This window comes from Urocitellus parryii, chromosome 4, assembly GCF_045843805.1.
Source record: "Urocitellus parryii isolate mUroPar1 chromosome 4, mUroPar1.hap1, whole genome shotgun sequence".
Classification (NCBI taxonomy): domain Eukaryota; kingdom Metazoa; phylum Chordata; class Mammalia; order Rodentia; family Sciuridae; genus Urocitellus; species Urocitellus parryii.
This window is the reverse complement of record NC_135534.1, coordinates 83553858-83561310: the sequence shown is the minus strand read 5'-3', so window position 1 is coordinate 83561310 and position 7453 is coordinate 83553858. Positions and strand designations below refer to the sequence as shown.

General features: G+C 40.9%; 2 pseudogenes; one reads left to right on the top strand and one right to left on the bottom strand.

The window, feature by feature from the left end:
- Positions 1 to 244: 244 nt before the first annotated feature.
- Positions 245 to 2694, bottom strand: LOC113187990 (large ribosomal subunit protein eL29-like; annotated as a pseudogene).
- A 1671-nt stretch (positions 2695 to 4365) lies between these two features.
- On the top strand, positions 4366 to 5346 carry LOC113187989 (asparagine synthetase domain-containing protein 1 pseudogene; annotated as a pseudogene).
- The last annotated feature ends 2107 nt before the right edge of the window (positions 5347 to 7453 follow it).

The following is a 7453-nucleotide window of genomic DNA, read 5'->3' as shown; positions in this document are numbered from 1 at the left end:
CACTGCCAAATTTCCTTTAGGCTCTTATTTCATGTACAGATCCTAATTTTCATGAGCTGCTGCTAGGCCCCAGCCACAAGGAGTCCTTGGGCACAACCTGAGTTGGTTTTTTTTATCCATCTTGCTGTGAACACCACAAGCATGAAGTTTCCATGGTCTTCTGTAGGTCAAGGGCCTCTAATAACAGTTGGTATTTATATGGTAGCTTTCATCTGAAGACTGCAAAGCACGTTACAACATTATTTCACCGTGTTCCTATGGGGAAGGCAGGAGACAGGTACCATTAACCCCATTATGCATATGGGAAGACTGAGGGAAAAGGGCTCTCATAACCAGCCTGCTAGGTTGGTTCTATCACTCAAAATTAAGGGGATAACTACGGGGCCTCAGGACCCTTGTAAGGGAGTCTGGGAGATTTTTTTTTCTTGCCTCAAATTTATTTGTTCAAACAGCACAGGAGGACACCAGTGCCGTTCAGATAGGAGCCCGGGGGCCACACCTGTCCCTCTGTCCTCACATTTGTAGACAGAGGCTTTTGCTGTGAAGCCTTTACAAGGTCCTGGGCACCTTTGGGAGCAGGAGCAGGAGCCAGAGCTGGAGCCAATACTGGAGCTGGAGTTGCAGCCTGCGTCTTGCCTTGAGATTGGGCTTGGGCTTTGGCCTTTGGATGGCAGAGCCTGCCACCCTTAGCCATGTGGGCATGATCACACTTCCCAAGCTTGGGGTGAGCAAGGAAGGCAAGGAGATCCAGCCGGCAGCTGGCACCCTTTGGCACGTTGGGCTTTACCTCCTGAGGCTGTACGAAGGCCTTGATAGCCTCAGCATGTGCACTCGTGGCCTTGTTGTTTGCCTGCATCTGTTTTAGGCCCTTCTTGTTGTGCCTCTTAGAAAAATGCATATTTCTCAGGAACTTGCAGTCTACCCTATTAAAAGATTCATTACTTTGTGATCAGGGTCTCTTGATGCCATCTCTGAACCATTTTCAGGACTGGTTGTGCACGGTGTGGTTTTTGAACTTGGCCACGTAGGCACAGTAAGCTGCTGCTCCCAGAGCACTTGAGACCAGGAGAGGAAGAGCAAATTCTAGGAGATTTAACCTGGTTTGTTTTGTAAGTCATAAAGAGGATTCTTTCTGAGTGGACTTAATTAATGGCATCATCTTTTCCCCCGTCTTAGCTGAGTGATCCAGGGCCAGGGGAAGAGCCATGGGAGAAGGGAGAAAGTCAATGGGTAAGGATAGTGGGCATGAGGGAAAAAAAGCATAGTCAACGTGGGCGGATTCTTACACATTCATTAATAGATCAGACAGTTTTTATAAAGCCCCCTGTCAATTTTCAGTTCTATACTCAATGCCAGGGAGAATACAAGGAACAATATAATTACTGTCATTTGTCAGTATGTGCGGTGGAAGGTAGACACAGAGAAGAGAGTAAAATGAGATTTTAGGAGAAAGCACGGTGAGCAAGGGCTTGAATGGGTCTTTTTCCAACTTCCCTTTCTTCCTCTTGCATTCCTTACCTTTAACAATGGCACCCAGAGTGTGTCTATTGCTCCCCAAATCTCCTGCCCATCTTTCAATATTTTTCAGTATTTTTTTACAATTTTTTTGCTAAAAATATTTACATTTTTGCACATGAACTGCTTCTAGCACCATAAAGTTACATCTTGAACGGATCCAGATGGAATTGCAGCCAACCTGACTGTGAAGGAGTAGAGCAACAAGTTGACCCCAGACAGCAAAAATCCATGAGGCCTTGGATTTCCCAGGCAGGGAGAGTGTTATGTCTCAGCCCTCTTGGAGCCCATGGAGAAAGCAGGAGACAGACGGCCAGTGCTATGACTCAGCTTGAGAACCAAGGAGGAACACTCCCTGACTGGCCTCCAACTAGAAGTCTGGGCCAGATCAAAAGAAATCACAGGGATTAATGCATGTCATCACTACAACCTACCTTCTCCACACATCAAAAGAAATGGGCCCCTAGTTCCTTTTTTTCTGGAAGAACAATAGGAGGCACATGTGAGAGCACAGTGCAGTGTTTTCTGTGTGCTGCACCCATCCTGAAAGCTTTAGACTTCCCCAGATTTTCTGTGCCCTCCCTCTACTAATCTGCTCTACTCATTCATATAAGTGTAAAGATCCAAACTCCTCACTCAAGACCAGACTGACTAAGCAAATGAAGCAGATCCCATCCATGCAGAGTTCCTGCTGAGTGCTGGAGCCAGCCACCACCCTCCCACAGATCTAACAGGATGGCTCAGGGTCCCCTCTTATCAACTCTACATAGCCTTGTTACACATGTCTCTCTGCTCTCCTAAAAACAGATGGTTGATAGATATGATTACTAATAAGTCATTAATAGTAAATATTTTATTAGTTATAATTAATACTACCAAATCATCATAAATACTTATATAACAGCGAAAGCAAATGATAGTAAACTTGACTAATTGCTTCATAAGAACCCTTATGAGGTAATGGATTTGTCCATGAGCCCTCTGGAAATAGAAATGTGGTGGCCTCTTGGGCATAATATTTCCGTATTAGTAAAATTAGTAAAATATTTGCTCTGCTGAGCTTGTCAGACATTCTCGTCACCTTTCCAGAGTTCTTTGTTCTCTAAGACCTAGGCTCCCTCTTATGGTCTCAATCACCCAGAAATCAAGGACTTGAATGGGATGTGGCCTCTCAGTCATGGTATCTTCTTTTACTCAGGAGTACTAGACTTAAAAATGTCAAATTCACTCTAAATTTGTCTTTACTGATCTTTAAAAAGAAGCAAAAGTAAATTATTGTAGTTGTTGTTATTTGTTTATTTATTTGGTACCAAGGATTGAACCCAGGGGCACTCAAACACTGAGCCACATTCCTAGCCTTCTTTATTTTTTATTTTGAGTCAAGTTCTCACTAAGTTTCTCAGAGCCTCACCAAGTTGCTGAGGCTGGCACTGAACTTGTGATCTTCCTGCCTTAGCCTTCTGAGTCACTGGGATTAGCAAAAATAATTACTTAACAGAAACTACTGCTTATTGAGTAAAGACTGTGCATCAGGCACCATAATAATTGCTTTACCTTCTTTCCTTGTATCATTTATTGTCACAGTAATCATCAAGATAACCATGATTACTCCCATTTTACAGATGATAAAATTGAGGTCAGAGAGGGTACGTGGGTTAGTTTGCCCATCTAAATGACAAATTTGCACACATTTTACTGATTCTAGTGTCTTTCTTCTTTTTACCATACATTCTTTTTTATCAGTTCTTTTAGTTATGCATAATAATAGAATCCACTTGGACAGAATTATACAAGCATGAAATATAATCTTATTCTAATTCAGACCCAAATACCACTCCTTCCTGTTCTCTTCCCCCTCCTTCTGCTCCCTTTCCTCTATTATCTTTCTGCTAGTTTCCCATAGTTGATTTTGTTTATTAGCTTCTTGTGGATGCACATGATGGTGAGATTCACTGTGGTGTACATGAACATAGGAAAGTTATGTAAGATTCATTCCACTGTCTGTCCTTTTCCTCTCCACTCCCTTCCCTTTATTCTCCTTTGTCTACTCTAATGGACTTCTATTCTCCCCCACCCCTAATTGTGTGTTAGCTTTCAAATATCAGAGAAAACATTCAACCTTTGTTTTTGGAGGGATTGGCTTATTTCACTTAGCATGAGAGTCTCAGTGTCCATCCACTTACCAGCAAATGTCATAATATCTTCTTCTTACTGGCTAAGTAATAATTCCATTGTGTATATATATCACATTTCTTTATCCATTCATCTATTGAAGGGTACCTAGATTGGCTCCATAGCTTAGCTACTGTGAATTGAGCTGCTATAAATATTGCTGTGGCTATGTCACTGTAGTATCCTGCTTTTAAGTCCTTCAGATATATACTGAAGAGTGAGATAATTGGATCTTTGAAAAAGATAACTGCATCTTTGGAAATGTGTTTCTAAGGAGAATGCTACTGAATAATGTGTTAATAGTCTGACTCAAATGTTAGCAACTTACCAACATTTGTGTTAGAAGGAGTACAATGAAGTCAAACTCTATCTGGAGAAACTTATTGTTCCTTTAGATATGATGTTGCCACAAGCTCCATCGGAAACCCTGCAGAAGCTTTTCCAGCATACCACCTTCAAAAGAGACATTCTAGGTCTTTCTTTTTTTAATATTTATTTTTTAGTTGTAGTTGGACACAATACCTTTGTTTCTTTTTGTGTGGTGCTGAGGATCAAACCCAGGGTGCGCACATGCTAGGCGAGTGCTCTACCACTGAGCCACAACCCCAGCCCCCAGGTCTTCCTTAGAGATGGTTACATGAAAAAGGTAGTTCAGTAGTTCATTGATGTCTTGCAGTCATGAGATGTGTCTTGTATTTACCTGGAAACAAAAACCTGGCACCAAGTGAAGTTTCGAAAACTTGGAAAACAAATGTTGCAATCCTATTTTCCGGAGGCGTCAATTCCATGATGATTGCAATCCTTACTGATCATCATATTCCTTTAGGTGAAACAATCAACAGTCTTAATGTAGTGTTCATGAGTAAAGATAAGGCCTTACCAATTAGCTTTAATAAAAAAAAATAAAAGAAAGAAAGAAACAGAAATGAACAGAAAAATCGCTGTGGAATACCTTCTGAATAATTCTCTAAGATTCTTGCTGCTGCTACTGTTGATAATCCTAAAGATAATGTACCAGATAGTGTCACAGGAAGAACAGGACTAAAGGAACTGCAATCTGTAAATCCTTCTCAAATTAGAAGTTTTGCTGAAATTAACATTTCTCAAGAACTCAAATAAATCACTTGCAGTCTGGTTTGCTTCTAGAGGAAGTGGTTGGTTAGTAACCCAGGATGAAGTGAAATCGTATCAGAGCAGTGAGAAAGGTCATTCTCACTGGAATCAGTGCAGATGAGCAACTTTCAGGTCACTCTCATCATCACATCTGCTTTCAGACACTTGGACTTGAAGGATTCAATAAAGAAATAGCAATGGAATTGGGTTGAATTTCTTCTAGAAACCTTGGTTGTGTTGGAAATTATTACTAATCATGGGAAAGAAATAAGATTTACTTTCCTGTTTGAAAATGTTGTCTCCTTTTCTAAATTCCCTACCAGTTTGGGAAAAGGCAAACTGGAGTTTAACCTGTGGAACTGATGGAAAAACTAATTTTGTATCTTGCAGCTGTGGGTCTTGGTTTTATAATCTCTGCTCTTCTGCCAACATGGGCCATGCAATTTGGATACAGAATTGCAATAATGAAAAATATCTGATAAATGTGGTAGGCTCCAAACCATTTCCTTAGAAAACCTTTCTTTTAAAAAGAAGATTAAATCATAATGTCACATTCACAATGTAATATTTTCTGAGCAATAGTTTTATCAAAATAAAATAACCTGCCACTTTATTGTTTTAAAAATCCAAGAGTAACTAATAAAAGAAAAGTTGCTATTTCTGAAGTGTTGCATCTCCAGCACTGGTTCTGAAAATGATCCAAGAGGACTGCTGTTTAAACATGAAGAACTGTACATTTTTGTCTCAGCTGCTTCCTGGAAACTCCCTCTGAAAATGCAGAAAATAATTTTTAAAGATAAAAGAAGAGGAGATGAGATCACAGATTATAATGATATAAATACATTTAGGGAAGATGGAAAGCAAATGGAAATGTGGGCGGCAATCAGCAGGGAAAGAACTAAACTCCTTTTTTTTTTTTCTTTTGGTGCAGGGGATTCAAACCTTGGGCCTTGTGCATGAAAGACAAGCATTCTATCAACTGAGCTGTATCCTCATTCCAAGAGCTTAACTCTAAATGCCTGCAGAGGAGGAACCAATGTGAATGTCATGAGTCCACCCACACACCTTAGAAAGGCTTATGAACTAGAGTGATTCTGTTTGAAAGGTAGGACCAAGGATAGAGCTGAGAACTTCTGTGGTTCTCCTAGATGGCAGACAAGGGGAAAAAAAGAGGAGGGTGAAGAATCACATGTAAGGAACTGCTATGGGTCTGGCCTGGAGGGAGCATACATCACATCAGCCTGCATCCTCCAGGCCAGAATTTAATCCCATGGCTGTGCCTTCCTGCAAGGGAGGCAGAAAAGGAATTACAAACTCAAGGCAATGAATACATCACTTGCACATATTCACTATTCCTTCTCAATGCTCTAACAGGGAGTGCTCACTGAATTCTAAAAGCATAAAACACCACCCCTCGGAGAACTTATTATGGATGTTTAATCTTAATATCCTATAGTGTTTGTGTCAGGCATGGTTTTAATTGCTTCACATATGTAATCTCACTTAATTCTCACAATAACCCTGTAGATATTATTATCATCCTCATTTTACAGATGAGAAAACTGAGACCCAGATAGGCTAACTAATCCTGATCACATAGCAACTAAGTGGCCAACCCGAGATGCAAAATCACCCGTCCACAGTTTCAGAGTTCATGCTCAACCTAAATTCCACCACCCCAAACTGACCCTATACAAGAGGCATAGAAATGCCCCCTAAGTTGTCTCAAGTAAGGAGGAAGCAGGTATTTAGTATGTTTCTTGAGATCTGTGCTGGTATTCATGGCTCTAGATGGTGCAGTAGGCATTTTCTGTTTGAATCTTAACCAGGAAGTTTCTTCTCTGTCCATAAAGCTTTAACATTCCTTCCACAACAGCAGTGAATGCTATCATGATGCCAATCACTCTGATTAAAGAGCTACCTTCCTAGAGCCATGGTCAGGCTCCAGCAGTATTCAGGGCACACTGGGGAAAGCCAGCCCCCTTGTCAACCCTTGTCAATGCTATGGATGATCGTAAACCATTCCTCAGAAAGCACTATTAAGGACTTAGTCGTCAGCACTACCAAGCATGATATAAGTGGGTAGTAGCATTTATTGAGCATTTATCTGCACCCCATGCTTTGTGACTAGCACCTTTCTGTTGATAAACACAATTTATGTGTATCAGGAAGGGAAGCCTTCATCCTCACCACCGTCCTATGAGTTATGAGGTAATCCTGACATTATTATGATTCCCATTTTAGAGATAAGGAAACTGTGGCTCAGAGAAGTGTAGTAACATCCAAAATCATACAGCTAGTAATTGGCAGAGCAAAGCTGTACTATCCAAAGATATATCATTTGGCACATAAAACATGCACAGCATGGAAAATGTAGAAGAGTATCAAGAAGTCCTGAAAGAAGAAAAATAGACTGGACTCCAGTGAAACCATTTCCCTGACTATGCATTTGTTCCACTTCTTGAGAGAGGTGGAACTGGAAATGTGAGAGACCTCTGTAGAACTCAGGTAAAGCTCTGCATATGTTGGTGTTTGTGCTAATAATTCTATCAGCTAACTGTTACCACTCTAAGGTCCCTCCACATATTGAGATCGGTATTTGGACACAAAGGACCTGGATCACTGAAGTCAGGCAGGGGCAAACCTGACGAGC